The 18,316-nt window shown below is 37.4% G+C and overlaps 11 non-coding genes across 11 annotated transcripts; all 11 read right to left on the reverse strand.

Moving 5' to 3' along the window:
* Positions 1-2,354: 2,354 nt before the first annotated feature.
* On the reverse strand, positions 2,355-2,428 carry TRNAI-AAU (transfer RNA isoleucine (anticodon AAU)). Its single transcript has one exon. It is a non-coding gene; the product is annotated as a tRNA-Ile (tRNA).
* A 1,374-nt stretch (positions 2,429-3,802) lies between these two features.
* On the reverse strand, positions 3,803-3,877 carry TRNAI-UAU (transfer RNA isoleucine (anticodon UAU)). The gene has a single exon. It is a non-coding gene; the product is annotated as a tRNA-Ile (tRNA).
* Positions 3,878-5,251: 1,374 nt separating this feature from the next.
* TRNAI-AAU (transfer RNA isoleucine (anticodon AAU)) lies at positions 5,252-5,325 on the reverse strand. The gene has a single exon. It is a non-coding gene; the product is annotated as a tRNA-Ile (tRNA).
* Positions 5,326-7,502: 2,177 nt separating this feature from the next.
* TRNAI-AAU (transfer RNA isoleucine (anticodon AAU)) lies at positions 7,503-7,576 on the reverse strand. The gene has a single exon. It is a non-coding gene; the product is annotated as a tRNA-Ile (tRNA).
* Positions 7,577-8,146: 570 nt separating this feature from the next.
* On the reverse strand, positions 8,147-8,220 carry TRNAI-AAU (transfer RNA isoleucine (anticodon AAU)). Its single transcript has one exon. It is a non-coding gene; the product is annotated as a tRNA-Ile (tRNA).
* A 571-nt stretch (positions 8,221-8,791) lies between these two features.
* Positions 8,792-8,865, reverse strand: TRNAI-AAU (transfer RNA isoleucine (anticodon AAU)). Its single transcript has one exon. It is a non-coding gene; the product is annotated as a tRNA-Ile (tRNA).
* A 2,177-nt stretch (positions 8,866-11,042) lies between these two features.
* On the reverse strand, positions 11,043-11,116 carry TRNAI-AAU (transfer RNA isoleucine (anticodon AAU)). The gene has a single exon. It is a non-coding gene; the product is annotated as a tRNA-Ile (tRNA).
* Positions 11,117-13,293: 2,177 nt separating this feature from the next.
* Positions 13,294-13,367, reverse strand: TRNAI-AAU (transfer RNA isoleucine (anticodon AAU)). The gene has a single exon. It is a non-coding gene; the product is annotated as a tRNA-Ile (tRNA).
* Positions 13,368-13,937: 570 nt separating this feature from the next.
* Positions 13,938-14,011, reverse strand: TRNAI-AAU (transfer RNA isoleucine (anticodon AAU)). The gene has a single exon. It is a non-coding gene; the product is annotated as a tRNA-Ile (tRNA).
* Positions 14,012-14,582: 571 nt separating this feature from the next.
* On the reverse strand, positions 14,583-14,656 carry TRNAI-AAU (transfer RNA isoleucine (anticodon AAU)). The gene has a single exon. It is a non-coding gene; the product is annotated as a tRNA-Ile (tRNA).
* Positions 14,657-17,636: 2,980 nt separating this feature from the next.
* TRNAI-AAU (transfer RNA isoleucine (anticodon AAU)) lies at positions 17,637-17,710 on the reverse strand. Its single transcript has one exon. It is a non-coding gene; the product is annotated as a tRNA-Ile (tRNA).
* Positions 17,711-18,316: the final 606 nt, after the last annotated feature.

Here is an 18,316-nt window from a genome sequence, read left to right on the forward strand (position 1 = left end):
GCACACAATACTCCAAGTGTGGTCTGACTAGTGATTTGTACAGAGGGAGAATGATGTTTTCATCTCGTGCCCCCAGACCTCTTCTAATGCATCCCATCACCCTATTTGCTTTGGTGGCTGCTGCCTGACACTGGGCACTCCAATTTAGATTCTTATTCACTAAGATGCCTAAGTCTTTTTCCATGTCTGATTTCCCCAGCAGTTTCCCATTTTGTAAGTAATCGTAGCATTTGTTTCTCCTTCCCATGTGCATAACCTTACACTTATCTGTGTTAAACCTCATTTGCCATTTTTCAGCCCAATTCTCCAATTTACTCAAGTCCATCTGTAGTTGCAAACTGTCCTCCTTTGTGTTAACTACCTTACATAGTTTTGTATCATCTGCAAATACTGATATTTTACTCTGTAAACCATCCACCAGATCATTAATAAATATATTAAATAGTAGGGGGCCCAATACAGACCCCTGTGGCACCCCACTAGTAACCCTGGCCCAATCTGAGTATGCACCATTAATAACCACTCTTTGTTTTCTACCACTAAGCCAGCTACCTACCCATCTACACACATTTTCCCCGAGCCCAAGCTTTCTCATTTTACTTAGCAGTCTTTTATGTGGGACAGTGTCAAATGCTTTACCGAAGTCAAGATAAATGACATCCAAGGATTCTCCTCGGTCCATGTGAGAGCTTACATCCTCATAGAAGCTGATCAGGTTAGTTTGACAGGAGCGATCCTTCATAAATCCATGTTGATATGGAGTTAAACAGTTATTAACATTGAGACATTCCATAATAGTATCCCTTAAAAACCCTTCAAACATTTTACCCACAACAGATGTTAAGCTTACCGGCCTATAGTTTCCAGGTTCCCTTTTGCACCCTTTTTTGAATATTGGTACCACATTTGCTAGCCGCCAATCCAGTGGAAGAGACCCAGTTTCTATAGAGTCTTTAAATAAAAGGAATAGAGGCCTGTCTATCACATTACTTAACTCCCTTAATACCCGAGGGTGAATGCCATCAGGGCCTGGTGATTTGTCAATTTTAATGTTACTAAGTCGGTTCTGCACTTCTTCCTGGGTTAGGCAGGTCATACTTAATGGGGCATTTACATGATCACTCTGCATTTCCCCTGGCATATGCTTTTCCTGTGTGAACACAGTTGAGAAAAAAGTATTTAAAACATTTGCTTTTCCCACATCGCTTTCTATGATTTTACCCTCATTATTCTTTAAAGGGCCAACACCATCAATTTTAATCTTTTTTCTGTTTATATAATTAAAGAATAGTTTGGGATTTGTTTTGCTTTCCTTAGCAATGAGTCTCTCAGTTTCTACTTTTGCTAAATATATTTGTTTTTTACACATTTTATTTTTTTCTCTATATATTTTTAATGCTTCCTCGCTGCCTTCTTGTTTTAGCTTTTTAAATGCCTTTTTCTTATTATTCATTGCCCCTTTTACATCCTTATTAAGCCACATTGGTTTTCTCCTGTTCCTAGCCCTTTTATTTCTGTATGGTATGGCTAGCTCGCAGTGGGTGTTTAATACTGATTTAAAAATTTCCCACTTATTTTCTGTGCTCCCATTTTTGAGGACATTGTCCCAATCAATTTGGCGAAGGTCTTCTCTAAGTTGATCAAACTTTGCTTTCCTGAAATTCAGCGTTTTTGTTACCCCCCTCCAAGGCACCTTACTAAAGGACAAGTGGAATTGTATTATATTGTGGTCACTATTCCCTAGGTGCCCATCCACTCGTACGTCTGTTATTCTATCTGGCCTGTTGCTTAAAATTAAGTCCAGAAGGGCTGCCCCTCTAGTTGGGCCCGGCACAAGTTGGGACAGATAATTATCCTTAGTTACTGACAGAAACCGGTTTCCTTTCTGAGATACACAGGTTTCAGTTTCCCAGTCTATATCGGGGTAATTGAAGTCCCCCATAATAATCACCTCATTGTGATTTGCTGCTTTGTCTATTTGTTTCAATAATACATTTTCAGTGGTTTCTGTTATATTTGGTGGCTTATAACAAACCCCTATGAGGATTTTATTAGTTTTCCCTCCTTGTATCTCCACCCATAGAGACTCCACCTCTTCATTTCCCTCTTGAATATCTTCTCTTAGTCTGGGCTTTAAACTGGACTTTATATATAGACAGACTCCACCCCCTTTCCTTTTTTTACGATCCCTCCTAAACAATTCATATCCTTAAGGTTAACGACGATGTAACATAGCCACTCTCTTACTCTAACCAAGTTATTTCAAGTTTGTAATATAATTTTACACATTGGATGCATAAAACCTACGGATCTTTTTCCAAAAGTCACTGGATGTGAACAGAAAGCTAAAGGAATGGCCAGCACGGGGGTCGAACCCGCAACCTTGGCGTTATTAGCACCACGCTCTAACCGATTGAGCTAACAGGCCACTTTTGCCCCATATCTGCTCTCTTTTAATGAACTTGCTCTAATTTTGAGCCAGCTACTGACCTCTCAAAGCTTGATCTGTCCACCGTGAAAGGTAAAATACGTTGAAAGTTGACTAATTCTTAGAGAGCCCATCAAAAGCATAGGAACCAATCTTAAATGAGAATTGACAAGCTTTTTTTATATTATGAGCAATATGTTGCCACCAACCACTCTGACTTGTCACGTGATGAGCCAGTAAATGACGCCATTGCTTGGATTAGTTTTTGCCTGCATTACAATTAGTGATAGACTTAGCTGTCAATATTTACAGTTATATCGAATTCCAGTTGCCCAAAACTTCTTAAAAAACGCTTAGAAACTGAAATCTCTGGCCATACAATAGATTATATTTCTATTTTGCTTCAAGTTGCTTGGATTAGTTTTGCCTGCATTACAAATAGTGATAGACTTAGCTGTCAATATTTACAGTTATATCGAATTCCAGTTGCCCAAAACTTCTTAAAAAACGCTTAGAAACTGAAATCTCAAGCCATACAATAGATTATATTTCTATTTTGCTTCAATTCGTTACTCTGTCATACTTTAAGGTTAACGACGATGTAACATGGCCACTCTCTTACTCAAACCAAGTTATTTCAAGTTTGTAAATTAATTTTACACATTGGATGGATAAAACCTACGGATCTTTTTCCAAAAGTCACTGGATGTGAACAGAAAGCCAAAGGAATAGCCAGCACGGGAGTCGAACCCGCAACCTTGGCGTTATTAGCACCACACTCTAACCAATAGAGCTAACTGGCCACTTTTGCCCCATATCTACTCTCTTTTAATGATCTTGCTTTAATTTTGAGCCAGCTACTGACCTCTCAAAGCTTGATCTGTCCACAGTGAAAGGTAAAATACGTTGAAAGTTGACTAATTCTTAGAGAGCCCATCAAAAGCATAGGAACCAATCTTAAATGAGAGTTGACAAGCTTTTTTTATATTATGAGCAATATGTTGCCACCAACCACTCTGACTTGTCACGTGATGAGCCAGTAAATGACGCCATTGCTTGGATTAGTTTTTGCCTGCATTACAAATAGTGATAGACTTCGCTGTCAATATTTAAAGTTATATCGAATTCCAGTTGCCCAAAACTTCTTAAAAAACGCTTAGAAACTGAAATCTCTGGCCATACAATAGATTATATTTCAATTTTGCTTCAATTCGTTACTCTGTCATACTTTAAGATTAACGACGATGTAACATGGCCACTCTCTTACTCTAACCAAGTTATTTCAAGTTTGTAAATTAATTTTACACATTGGATGGATAAAACCTACGGATCTTTTTCCAAAAGTCACTGGATGTGAACAGAAAGCCAAAGGAATGGCCAGCACCGGGGATCGAACCCGCGACCTTGGCGTTATAAGCACTACGCTCTAACCGATTGAGCTAACCGGCCACTTTTGCCCCATATCTACTCTCTTTTAATGAACTTGCTCTAATTTTGAGCCAGCTACTGACCTCTCAAAGCTTGATCTGTCCACAGTGAAAGGTAAAATACGTTGAAAGTTGACTAATTCTTAGAGAGCCCATCAAAAGCATATGAACCAATCTTAAATGAGAATTGACAACCTTTTTTCATATTATGAGCAATATGTTGCCACCAACCACACTAACTTGTCACGTGATGAGCCAGTAAATTACGCCATTGCTTGGATTAGTTTTTGCCTGCATTACAATTAGTGATAGACTTAGCTGTCAATATTTACAGTTATATCGAATTCCAGTTGCCCAAAACTTCTTAAAAAACGCTTAGAAACTGAAATCTCTGGCCATACAATAGGTTATATTTCTATTTTGCTTCAAGTTGCTTGGATTAGTTTTGCCTGCATTACAATTAGTGATAGACTTAGCTGTCAATATTTACAGTTATATCGAATTCCAGTTGCCCAAAACTTCTTTAAAAACACTTAGAAACTGAAATCTCTGGCCATACAATAGATTATATTTCTATTTTGCTTCAATTCGTTACTCTGTCATACTTTAAGGTTAACGACGATGTAACATGGCCACTCTCTTACTCTAACCAAGTTATTTCAGGTTTGTAAATTAATTTTACACATTGGATAGATAAAACCTACGGATCTTTTTCCAAAAGTCACTGGATGTGAACAGAAAGCCAAAGGAATGGCCAGCATGGGGGTCGAACCCGCAACCTTGGCGTTATTAGCACCACGCTCTAACTGATTGAGCTAACCGGCCACTTTTACCCCATATCTACTCTCTTTTAAAGAACTTGCTCTAATTTTGAGCCAGCTACTGACCTCTCAAAGCTTTATCTGTCCACAGTGAAAAGTAAAATACGTTGAAAGTTGACTAATTCTTAGAGAGCCCATCAAAAGCATAGGAACCAATCTTAAATGAGAATTGACAAGCTTTTTTTATATTATGAGCAATATGTTGCCACCAACCACTCTAACTTGTCACGTGATGAGCCAGTAAATTACGCCATTGCTTGGATTAGTTTTTGACTGCATTACAATTAGTGATAGACTTAACTGTCAATACTTACAGTTATATCGAATTCCAGTTGCCCAAAACTTCTTAAAAAACGCTTAGAAACTGAATGCTCTGGCCATACAGTAGATTATATTTCTATTTTGCTTCAATTCGTTACTCTGTCATACTTTAAGGTTAACGACGATGTAACATAGCCACTCTCTTACTCTAACCAAGTTATTTCAAGTTTGTAATATAATTTTACACATTGGATGCATAAAACCTACGGATCTTTTTCCAAAAGTCACTGGATGTGAACAGAAAGCCAAAGGAATGGCCAGCACGGGGGTCGAACCCGCAACCTTGGCGTTATTAGCACCACGCTCTAACCGATTGAGCTAACCGGCCACTTTTGCCCCATATCTACTCTCTTTTAATGAACTTGCTCTAATTTTGAGCCAGCTACTGACCTCTCAAAGCTTGATCTGTCCACCGTGAAAGGTAAAATACGTTGAAAGTTGACTAATTCTTAGAGAGCCCATCAAAAGCATAGGAACCAATCTTAAATGAGAATTGACAAGCTTTTTTTATATTATGAGCAATATGTTGCCACCAACCACTCTAACTTGTCACGTGATGAGCCAGTAAATTACGCCATTGCTTGGATTAGTTTTTGCCTGCATTACAATTAGTGATAGACTTAGCTGTCAATATTTACAGTTATATCGAATTCCAGTTGCCCAAAACTTCTTAAAAAACGCTTAGAAACTGAAATCTCTGGCCATACAATAGATTATATTTCTATTTTGCTTCAATTCGTTACTCTGTCATACTTTAAGGTTAACGACGATGTAACATGGCCACTCTCTTACTCTAACCAAGTTATTTCAAGTTTGTAAATTAATTTTACACATTGGATGGATAAAACCTATGGATCTTTTTCCAAAAGTCACTGGATGTGAACAGAAAGCCAAAGGAATGGCCAGCACGGGGGTCAAACCCGCAACCTTGGCATTATTAGCACCACGCTCTAACCGATTGAGCTAACCGGCCACTTTTGCTCTATATCTACTCTCTTTTAATGAACTTGCTCTAATTTTGAGCCAGCTACTGACCTCTCAAAGCTTGATCTGTCCACAGTGAAAGGTAAAATACGTTGAAAGTTGACTAATTCTTAGAGAGCCCATCAAAAGCATAGGAACCAATCTTAAATGAGAATTGACAAGCTTTTTTTATATTATGAGCAATATGTTGCCACCAACCACTCTGACTTGTCACGTGATGAGCCAGTAAAAGACGCCATTGCTTGGATTAGTTTTTGCCTGCATTACAATTAGTGATAGACTTAGCTGTCAATATTTACAGTTATATCGAATTCCAGTTGCCCAAAACTTCTTAAAAAACGCTTAGAAACTGAAATCTCTGGCCATACAATAGATTATATTTCTATTTTGCTTCAAGTTGCTTGGATTAGTTTTGCCTGCATTACAAATGATGATAGACTTAGCTGTCAATATTTACAGTTATATCGAATTCCAGTTGCCCAAAACTTCTTAAAAAACGCTTAGAAACTGAAATCTCAGGCCACAAAATTGATTATATTTCTATTTTGCTTCAAGTCACTTGAATTAGTTTTGCCTGCATTACAATTAGTGATAGACTTAGCTGTCAATATTTACAGTTATATCGAATTCCATTTGCCCAAAACTTCTTAAAAAACGCTTAGAAACTGAAATCTCAAGCCATACAATAGATTATATTTCTATTTTGCTTCAATTCGTTACTCTGTCATACTTTAAGGTTAACGACGATGTAACATGGCCACTCTCTTACTCAAACCAAGTTATTTCAAGTTTGTAAATTAATTTTACACATTGGATGGATAAAACCTACAGATCTTTTTCCAAAGGTCACTGGATGTGAACAGAAAGCCAAAGGAATAGCCAGCATGGGGGTCGAACCAGCAACCTTGGCGTTATTAGCACCACGCTCTAACCAATAGAGCTAACTGGCCACTTTTGCCCCATATCTACTCTCTTTTAATGATCTTGCTTTAATTTTGAGCCAGCTACTGACCTCTCAAAGCTTGATCTGTCCACAGTGAAAGGTAAAATACGTTGAAAGTTGACTAATTCTTAGAGAGCCCATCAAAAGCACAGGAACCAATCTTAAATGAGAATTGACAAGCTTTTTTTATATTATGAGCAATATGTTGCCACCAACCACTCTGACTTGTCACGTGATGAGCCAGTAAATGACGCCATTGCTTGGATTAGTTTTTGCCTGCATTACAAATAGTGATAGACTTAGCTGTCAATATTTACAGTTATATCGAATTCCAGTTGCCCAAAACTTCTTAAAAAACGCTTAGAAACTGAATGCTCTGGCCATACAGTAGATTATATTTCTATTTTGCTTCAATTCGTTACTCTGTCATACTTTAAGGTTAACGACGATGTAACATAGCCACTCTCTTACTCTAACCAAGTTATTTCAAGTTTGTAATATAATTTTACACATTGGATGCATAAAACCTACGGATCTTTTTCCAAAAGTCACTGGATGTGAACAGAAAGCCAAAGGAATGGCCAGCACGGGGGTCGAACCCGCAACCTTGGCGTTATTAGCACCACGCTCTAACCGATTGAGCTAACCGGCCACTTTTGCCCCATATCTACTCTCTTTTAATGAACTTGCTCTAATTTTGAGCAAGCTACTGACCTCTCAAAGCTTGATCTGTCCACCGTGAAAGGTAAAATACGTTGAAAGTTGACTAATTCTTAGAGAGCCCATCAAAAGCATAGGAACCAATCTTAAATGAGAATTGACAAGCTTTTTTTATATTATGAGCAATATGTTGCCACCAACCACTCTGACTTGTCACGTGATGAGCCAGTAAATGACGCCATTGCTTGGATTAGTTTTTGCCTGCATTACAAATAATGATAGACTTAGCTGTCAATATTTACAGTTATATCGAATTCCAGTTGCCCAAAACTTTTCAAAAAACACTTAGAAACTGAAATCTCTGGCCATACAATAGATTATATTTCTATTTTGCTTCAATTCGTTACTCTGTCATACTTTAAGGTTAACGACGATGTAACATGGCCACTCTCTTACTCTAACCAAGTTATTTCAAGTTTGTAAATTAATTTTACACATTTAATGGATAAAACCTACGGATCTTTTTCCAAAAGTCACTGGATGTGAACAGAAAGCAAAGGAATGGCCAGCACGGGGGTCGAACCCGCAACGTTGGCGTTATTAGCACCACGCTCTAACCGATTGAGCTAACCGGCCACTTTTGCCCCATATCTACTCTCTTTTAATGATCTTGCTCTAATTTTGAGCCAGCTACTGACCTCTCAAAGCTTGATCTGTCCACAGTGAAAGGTAAAATACGTTGAAAGTTGACTAATTCTTAGAGAGCCCATCAAAAGCATAGGAACCAATCTTAAATGAGAATTGACAAGCTTTTTTTATATTATGAGCAATATGTTGCCATCAACCACACTAACTTGTCACGTGATGAGCCAGTAAATTACGCCATTGCTTGGATTAGTTTTTGCCTGCATTACAATTAGTGATAGACTTAGCTGTCAATATTTACAGTTATATCGAATTCCAGTTGCCCAAAACATCTTAAAAAATGCTTAGAAACTGAAATCTCTGGCCATACAATAGATTATATTTCAATTTTTCTTCAATTCGTTACTCTGTCATACTTTAAGGTTAACGACGATGTAACATGGCCACTCTCTTACTCTAACCAAGTTATTTCAAGTTTGTAAATTAATTTTACACATTGGATGGATAAAACCTACGGATCTTTTTCCAAAAGTCACTGGATGTGAACAGAAAGCCAAAGGAATGGCCAGCACGGGGGTCGAACCCGCAACCTTGGTGTTATTAGCACCACGCTCTAACCGATTGAGCTAACCGGCCACTTTTGCCCCATATCTACTCTCTTTTAATGAACTTGCTCTAATTTTGAGCCAGCTACTGACCTCTCAAAGCTTGATCTGTCCACAGTGAAAGGTAAAATACGTTGAAAGTTGACTAATTCTTAGAGAGCCCATGAAAAGCATAGGAACCAATCTTAAATGAGAATTGACAAGCTTTTTTTATATTATGAGCAATATGTTGCCACCAACCACTTTAACTTGTCACGTGATGAGCCAGTAAATTACGCCATTGCTTGGATTAGTTTTTGCCTGCATTACAATTAGTGATAGACTTAGCTGTCAATATTTACAGTTATATCGAATTCCAGTTGGCCAAAACTTCTTAAAAAATGCTTAGAAACTGAAATCTCTGGCCATACAATAGGTTATATTTCTATTTTGCTTCAAGTTGCTTGGATTAGTTTTGCCTGCATTACAATTAGTGATAGACTTAGCTGTCAATATTTACAGTTATATCGAATTCCAGTTGCCCAAAACTTCTTAAAAAACGCTTAGAAACTGAAATCTCTGGCCATACAATAGATTATATTTCAATTTTTCTTCAATTCGTTACTCTGTCATACTTTAAGGTTAACGACGATGTAACATGGCCACTCTCTTACTCTAACCAAGTTATTTCAAGTTTGTAAATTAATTTTACACATTGGATGGATAAAACCTACGGATCTTTTTCCAAAAGTCACTGGATGTGAACAGAAAGCCAAAGGAATGGCCAGCACGGGGGTCGAACCCGCAACCTTGGCGTTATTAGCACCACGCTCTAATCGATTAATCTAACCGGCCAATTTTGCCCCATATCTACTCTCTTTTAATGAACTTGCTCTAATTTTGAGCCAGCTACTGACCTCTCAAAGATTGACCTGTCCACATTGAAAGGTAAAATACGTTGAAAGTTGACTAATTCTTAGAGAGCCCATCAAAAGCATAGGAACCAATCTTAAATGAGAATTGACAACCTTTTTTCATATTATGAGCAATATGTTGCCACCAACCACACTAACTTGTCACGTGATGAGCCAGTAAATTACGCCATTGCTTGGATTAGTTTTTGCCTGCATTACAATTAGTGATAGACTTAGCTGTCAATATTTACAGTTATATCGAATTCCAGTTGCCCAAAACTTCTTAAAAAACGCTTAGAAACTGAAATCTCTGGCCATACAATAGGTTATATTTCTATTTTGCTTCAAGTTGCTTGGATTAGTTTTGCCTGCATTACAATTAGTGATAGACTTAGCTGTCAATATTTACAGTTATATCGAATTCCAGTTGCCCAAAACTTCTTTAAAAACACTTAGAAACTGAAATCTCTGGCCATACAATAGATTATATTTCTATTTTGCTTCAATTCGTTACTCTGTCATACTTTAAGGTTAACGACGATGTAACATGGCCACTCTCTTACTCTAACCAAGTTATTTCAGGTTTGTAAATTAATTTTACACATTGGATAGATAAAACCTACGGATCTTTTTCCAAAAGTCACTGGATGTGAACAGAAAGCCGAAGGAATGGCCAGCATGGGGGTCGAACCCGCAACCTTGGCGTTATTAGCACCACGCTCTAACTGATTGAGCTAACCGGCCACTTTTACCCCATATCTACTCTCTTTTAAAGAACTTGCTCTAATTTTGAGCCAGCTACTGACCTCTCAAAGCTTTATCTGTCCACAGTGAAAAGTAAAATACGTTGAAAGTTGACTAATTCTTAGAGAGCCCATCAAAAGCATAGGAACCAATCTTAAATGAGAATTGACAAGCTTTTTTTATATTATGAGCAATATGTTGCCACCAACCACTCTAACTTGTCACGTGATGAGCCAGTAAATTACGCCATTGCTTGGATTAGTTTTTGACTGCATTACAATTAGTGATAGACTTAACTGTCAATACTTACAGTTATATCGAATTCCAGTTGCCCAAAACTTCTTAAAAAACGCTTAGAAACTGAATGCTCTGGCCATACAGTAGATTATATTTCTATTTTGCTTCAATTCGTTACTCTGTCATACTTTAAGGTTAACGACGATGTAACATAGCCACTCTCTTACTCTAACCAAGTTATTTCAAGTTTGTAATATAATTTTACACATTGGATGCATAAAACCTACGGATCTTTTTCCAAAAGTCACTGGATATGAACAGAAAGCCAAAGGAATGGCCAGCACGGGGGTCGAACCCGCAACCTTGGCGTTATTAGCACCACGCTCTAACCGATTGAGCTAACCGGCCACTTTTGCCCCATATCTACTCTCTTTTAATGAACTTGCTCTAATTTTGAGCCAGCTACTGACCTCTCAAAGCTTGATCTGTCCACCGTGAAAGGTAAAATACGTTGAAAGTTGACTAATTCTTAGAGAGCCCATCAAAAGCATGGGAACCAATCTTAAATGAGAATTGACAAGCTTTTTTTATATTATGAGCAATATGTTGCCACCAACCACTCTAACTTGTCACGTGATGAGCCAGTAAATTACGCCATTGCTTGGATTAGTTTTTGCCTGCATTACAATTAGTGATAGACTTAGCTGTCAATATTTACAGTTATATCGAATTCCAGTTGCCCAAAACTTCTTAAAAAACGCTTAGAAACTGAAATCTCTGGCCATACAATAGATTATATTTCTATTTTGCTTCAATTCGTTACTCTGTCATACTTTAAGGTTAACGACGATGTAACATGGCCACTCTCTTACTCTAACCAAGTTATTTCAAGTTTGTAAATTAATTTTACACATTGGATGGATAAAACCTATGGATCTTTTTCCAAAAGTCACTGGATGTGAACAGAAAGCCAAAGGAATGGCCAGCACGGGGGTCAAACCCGCAACCTTGGCATTATTAGCACCACGCTCTAACCGATTGAGCTAACCGGCCACTTTTGCTCTATATCTACTCTCTTTTAATGAACTTGCTCTAATTTTGAGCCAGCTACTGACCTCTCAAAGCTTGATCTGTCCACAGTGAAAGGTAAAATACGTTGAAAGTTGACTAATTCTTAGAGAGCCCATCAAAAGCATAGGAACCAATCTTAAATGAGAATTGACAAGCTTTTTTTATATTATGAGCAATATGTTGCCACCAACCACTCTGACTTGTCACGTGATGAGCCAGTAAATGACGCCATTGCTTGGATTAGTTTTTGCCTGCATTACAATTAGTGATAGACTTAGCTGTCAATATTTACAGTTATATCGAATTCCAGTTGCCCAAAACTTCTTAAAAAACGCTTAGAAACTGAAATCTCTGGCCATACAATAGATTATATTTCTATTTTGCTTCAAGTTGCTTGGATTAGTTTTGCCTGCATTACAAATAGTGATAGACTTAGCTGTCAATATTTACAGTTATATCGAATTCCAGTTGCCCAAAACTTCTTAAAAAACGCATAGAAACTGAAATCTCAGGCCACAAAATTGATTATATTTCTATTTTGCTTCAAGTCACTTGAATTAGTTTTGCCTGCATTACAATTAGTGATAGACTTAGCTGTCAATATTTACAGTTATATCGAATTCCATTTGCCCAAAACTTCTTAAAAAACGCTTAGAAACTGAAATCTCAAGCCATACAATAGATTATATTTCTATTTTGCTTCAATTCGTTACTCTGTCATACTTTAAGGTTAACGACGATGTAACATGGCCACTCTCTTACTCAAACCAAGTTATTTCAAGTTTGTAAATTAATTTTACACATTGGATGGATAAAACCTACAGATCTTTTTCCAAAAGTCACTGGATGTGAACAGAAAGCCAAAGGAATAGCCAGCATGGGGGTCGAACCAGCAACCTTGGCGTTATTAGCACCACGCTCTAACCAATAGAGCTAACTGGCCACTTTTGCCCCATATCTACTCTCTTTTAATGATCTTGCTTTAATTTTGAGCCAGCTACTGACCTCTCAAAGCTTGATCTGTCCACAGTGAAAGGTAAAATACGTTGAAAGTTGACTAATTCTTAGAGAGCCCATCAAAAGCACAGGAACCAATCTTAAATGAGAATTGACAAGCTTTTTTTATATTATGAGCAATATGTTGCCACCAACCACTCTGACTTGTCACGTGATGAGCCAGTAAATGACGCCATTGCTTGGATTAGTTTTTGCCTGCATTACAAATAGTGATAGACTTAGCTGTCAATATTTACAGTTATATCGAATTCCAGTTGCCCAAAACTTCTTAAAAAACGCTTAGAAACTGAATGCTCTGGCCATACAGTAGATTATATTTCTATTTTGCTTCAATTCGTTACTCTGTCATACTTTAAGGTTAACGACGATGTAACATAGCCACTCTCTTACTCTAACCAAGTTATTTCAAGTTTGTAATATAATTTTACACATTGGATGCATAAAACCTACGGATCTTTTTCCAAAAGTCACTGGATGTGAACAGAAAGCCAAAGGAATGGCCAGCACGGGGGTCGAACCCGCAACCTTGGCGTTATTAGCACCACGCTCTAACCGATTGAGCTAACCGGCCACTTTTGCCCCATATCTACTCTCTTTTAATGAACTTGCTCTAATTTTGAGCAAGCTACTGACCTCTCAAAGCTTGATCTGTCCACCGTGAAAGGTAAAATACGTTGAAAGTTGACTAATTCTTAGAGAGCCCATCAAAAGCATAGGAACCAATCTTAAATGAGAATTGACAAGCTTTTTTTATATTATGAGCAATATGTTGCCACCAACCACTCTGACTTGTCACGTGATGAGCCAGTAAATGACGCCATTGCTTGGATTAGTTTTTGCCTGCATTACAAATAATGATAGACTTAGCTGTCAATATTTACAGTTATATCGAATTCCAGTTGCCCAAAACTTTTCAAAAAACACTTAGAAACTGAAATCTCTGGCCATACAATAGATTATATTTCTATTTTGCTTCAATTCGTTACTCTGTCATACTTTAAGGTTAACGACGATGTAACATGGCCACTCTCTTACTCTAACCAAGTTATTTCAAGTTTGTAAATTAATTTTACACATTTAATGGATAAAACCTACGGATCTTTTTCCAAAAGTCACTGGATGTGAACAGAAAGCAAAGGAATGGCCAGCACGGGGGTCGAACCCGCAACGTTGGCGTTATTAGCACCACGCTCTAACCGATTGAGCTAACCGGCCACTTTTGCCCCATATCTACTCTCTTTTAATGATCTTGCTCTAATTTTGAGCCAGCTACTGACCTCTCAAAGCTTGATCTGTCCACAGTGAAAGGTAAAATACGTTGAAAGTTGACTAATTCTTAGAGAGCCCATCAAAAGCATAGGAACCAATCTTAAATGAGAATTGACAAGCTTTTTTTATATTATGAGCAATATGTTGCCATCAACCACACTAACTTGTCACGTGATGAGCCAGTAAATTACGCCATTGCTTGGATTAGTTTTTGCCTGCATTACAATTAGTGATAGACTTAGCTGTCAATATTTACAGTTATATCGAATTCCAGTTGCCCAAAACATCTTAAAAAATGCTTAGAAACTGAAATCTCTGGCCATACAATAGATTATATTTCAATTTTTCTTCAATTCGTTACTCTGTCATACTTTAAGGTTAACGACGATGTAACATGGCCACTCTCTTACTCTAACCAAGTTATTTCAAGTTTGTAAATTAATTTTACACATTGGATGGATAAAACCTACGGATCTTTTTCCAAAAGTCACTGGATGTGAACAGAAAGCCAAAGGAATGGCCAGCACGGGGGTCGAACCCGCAACCTTGGTGTTATTAGCACCACGCTCTAACCGATTGAGCTAACCGGCCACTTTTGCCCCATATCTACTCTCTTTTAATGAACTTGCTCTAATTTTGAGCCAGCTACTGACCTCTCAAAGCTTGATCTGTCCACAGTGAAAGGTAAAATACGTTGAAAGTTGACTAATTCTTAGAGAGCCCATGAAAAGCATAGGAACCAATCTTAAATGAGAATTGACAAGCTTTTTTTATATTATGAGCAATATGTTGCCACCAACCACTTTAACTTGTCACGTGATGAGCCAGTAAATTACGCCATTGCTTGGATTAGTTTTTGCCTGCATTACAATTAGTGATAGACTTAGCTGTCAATATTTACAGTTATATCGAATTCCAGTTGCCCAAAACTTCTTAAAAAATGCTTAGAAACTGAAATCTCTGGCCATACAATAGGTTATATTTCTATTTTGCTTCAAGTTGCTTGGATTAGTTTTGCCTGCATTACAATTAGTGATAGACTTAGCTGTCAATATTTACAGTTATATCGAATTCCAGTTGCCCAAAACTTCTTAAAAAACGCTTAGAAACTGAAATCTCTGGCCATACAATAGATTATATTTCTATTTTGCTTCAATTCGTTACTCTGTCATACTTTAAGGTTAACGACGATGTAACATGGCCACTCTCTTACTCTAACCAAGTTATTTCAAGTTTGTAAATTAATTTTACACATTGGATGGATAAAACCTACGGATCTTTTTCCAAAAGTCACTGGATGTGAACAGAAAGCCAAAGGAATGGCCAGCACGGGGGTCGAACCCGCAACCTTGGCGTTATTAGCACCACGCTCTAATCGATTAATCTAACCGGCCACTTTTGCCCCATATCTACTCTCTTTTAATGAACTTGCTCTAATTTTGAGCTAGCTACTGACCTCTCAAAGATTGACCTGTCCACATTGAAAGGTAAAATACGTTGAAAGTTGACTAATTCTTAGAGAGCCCATCAAAAGCATAGGAACCAATCTTAAATGAGAATTGACAAGCTTTTTTTATATTATGAGCAATATGTTGCCACCAACCACACTAACTTGACACGTGATGAGCCAGTAAATTACGCCATTGCTTGGATTAGTTTTTGCCTGCATTAAAATTAGTGATAGACTTAGCTGTCAATATTTACAGTTATATCGAATTCCAGTTGCCCAAAACTTCTTAAAAAACGCTTAGAAACTGAAATCTCTGGCCATACAAAAGGTTATATTTCTATTTTGCTTCAAGTTGCTTGGATTAGTTTTGCCTGCATTACAATTAGTGATAGACTTAGCTGTCAATATTTACAGTTATATCGAATTCCAGTTGCCCAAAACTTCTTAAAAAACACTTAGAAACTGAAATCTCTGGCCATACAATAGATTATATTTCTATTTTGCTTCAATTCGTTACTCTGTCATACTTTAAGGTTAACGACGATGTAACATGGCCACTCTCTTACTCTAACCAAGTTATTTCAGGCTTGTAAATTAATTTTACACATCGGATAGATAAAACCTACGGATCTTTTTCCAAAATTCACTGGATGTGAACAGAAAGCCAAAGGAATGGCCAGCATGGGGGTCGAACCCGCAACCTTGGCGTTATTAGCACCACGCTCTAACTGATTGAGCTAACCGGCCACTTTTATTCAATATCTACTCTCTTTTAAAGAACTTGCTCTAATTATGAGCCAGCTACTGACCTCTCAAAGCTTTATCTGTCCACAGTGAAAGGTAAAATACGTTGAAAGTTGACTAATTCTTAGAGAGCCCATCAAAAGCATAGGAACCAATCTTAAATGAGAATTGACAAGCTTTTTTTATATTATGAGCAATATGTTGCCACCAACCACTCTAACTTGTCACGTGATGAGCCAGTAAATTACGCCATTGCTTGGATTAGTTTTTTACTGCATTACAATTAGTGATAGACTTAACTGTCAATACTTACAGTTATATTGAATTCCAGTTGCCCAAAACTTCTTAAAAAACGCTTAGAAACTGAATGCTCTGGCCATACAATAGATTATATTTCTATTTTGCTTCAATTCGTTACTCTGTCATACTTTAAGGTTAACGACGATGTAACATAGCCACTCTCTTACTCTAACCAAGTTATTTCAAGTTTGTAAATTAATTTTACACATTGGATGGATAAAACCTACGGATCTTTTACCAAAAGTCACTGGATGTGAACAGAAAGCCAAAGGAACGGCCAGCACGGGGGTCGAACCCGCAACCTTGGCGTTATTAGCACCACACTCTAACTGATTGAGCTAACCGGCCACTTTTCCCCCATATCTACTCTCTTTTAATGAACTTGCTCTATTTTTGAGCCAGCTACTGACCTCTCAAAGCTTGATCTGTCCACAGTGAAAGGTAAAATACGTTGAAAGTTGACTAATTGTTAGAGAGCCCATCAAAAGCATAGGAACCAATCTTAAATGAGAATTGACAAGCTTTTTTTATATTATGAGCAATATGTTGCCACCAACCACTCTAACTTGTCACGTGATGAGCCAGTAAATTACGCCATTGCTTGGATTAGTTTTTGCCTGCATTACAATTAGTGATAGACTTAGCTGTCAATATTTACAGTTATATCGAATTCCAGTTGCCCAAAACTTCTTAAAAAACGCTTAGAAACTGAAATCTCTGGCCATACAATAGATTAAATTTCTATTTTGCTTCAAGTTGCTTGGATTAGTTTTGCCTGCATTACAATTAGTGATAGACTTAGCTGTCAATATTTACAGTTATATCGAATTCCAGTTGCCCAAAACTTTTCAAAAAACGCTTAGAAACTGAAATCTCTGGCCATACAATAGATTATATTTCTATTTTGCTTCAATTCGTTACTCTGTCATACTTTAAGGTTAACGACGATATAACATGGCCACTCTCTTACTCTAACCAAGTTATTTCAAGTTTGTAAATTAATTTTACACATTGGATGGATAAAACCTACGGATCTTTTTCCAAAAGTCACTGGATGTGAACAGAAAGCCAAAGGAATGGCCAGCACGGGGGTCGAACCCGCAGCCTTGGCGTTATTAGCACCACGCTCTAACCGATTGAGCTAACCGGCCACTTTTGCCCCATATCTACTCTCTCTTAATGAACTTGGTCTAATTTTGAGCCAGCTACTGACCTTTCAAAGCTTGATCTGTCCACAGTGAAAGGTAAAATACGTTGAAAGTTGACTAATTCTTAGAGAGCCCATCAAAAGCATAGGAACCAATCTTAAATGAAAATTGACAAGCTTTTTTATATTATGAGCAATATGTTGCCACCAACCACTCTGACTTGTCACGTGATGAGCCAGTAAATGACGCCATTGCTTGGATTAGTTTTTGCCTGCATTACAATTAGTGATAGACTTAGCTGTCAATATTTACAGTTATATTGAATTCCAGTTGCCCAAAACTTCTTAAAAAACGCTTAGAAACTGAAATCTCTGGCCATACAATAGATTATATTTCTATTTTGCTTCAAGTTGCTTGGATTAGTTTTGCCTGCATTACAAATAGTGATAGACTTAGCTGTCAATATTTACAGTTATATCGAATTCCAGTTGCCCAAAACTTCTTAAAAAACGCTTAGAAACTGAAATCTCAGGCCATAAAATAGATTATATTTCTATTTTGCTTCAAGTCACTTGGACTAGTTTTGCCTGCATTACAATTAGTGATAGA

The sequence above is a fragment of the Anomaloglossus baeobatrachus genome, chromosome 4 (assembly GCF_048569485.1).
Source record: "Anomaloglossus baeobatrachus isolate aAnoBae1 chromosome 4, aAnoBae1.hap1, whole genome shotgun sequence".
NCBI lineage: Eukaryota > Metazoa > Chordata > Amphibia > Anura > Aromobatidae > Anomaloglossus > Anomaloglossus baeobatrachus.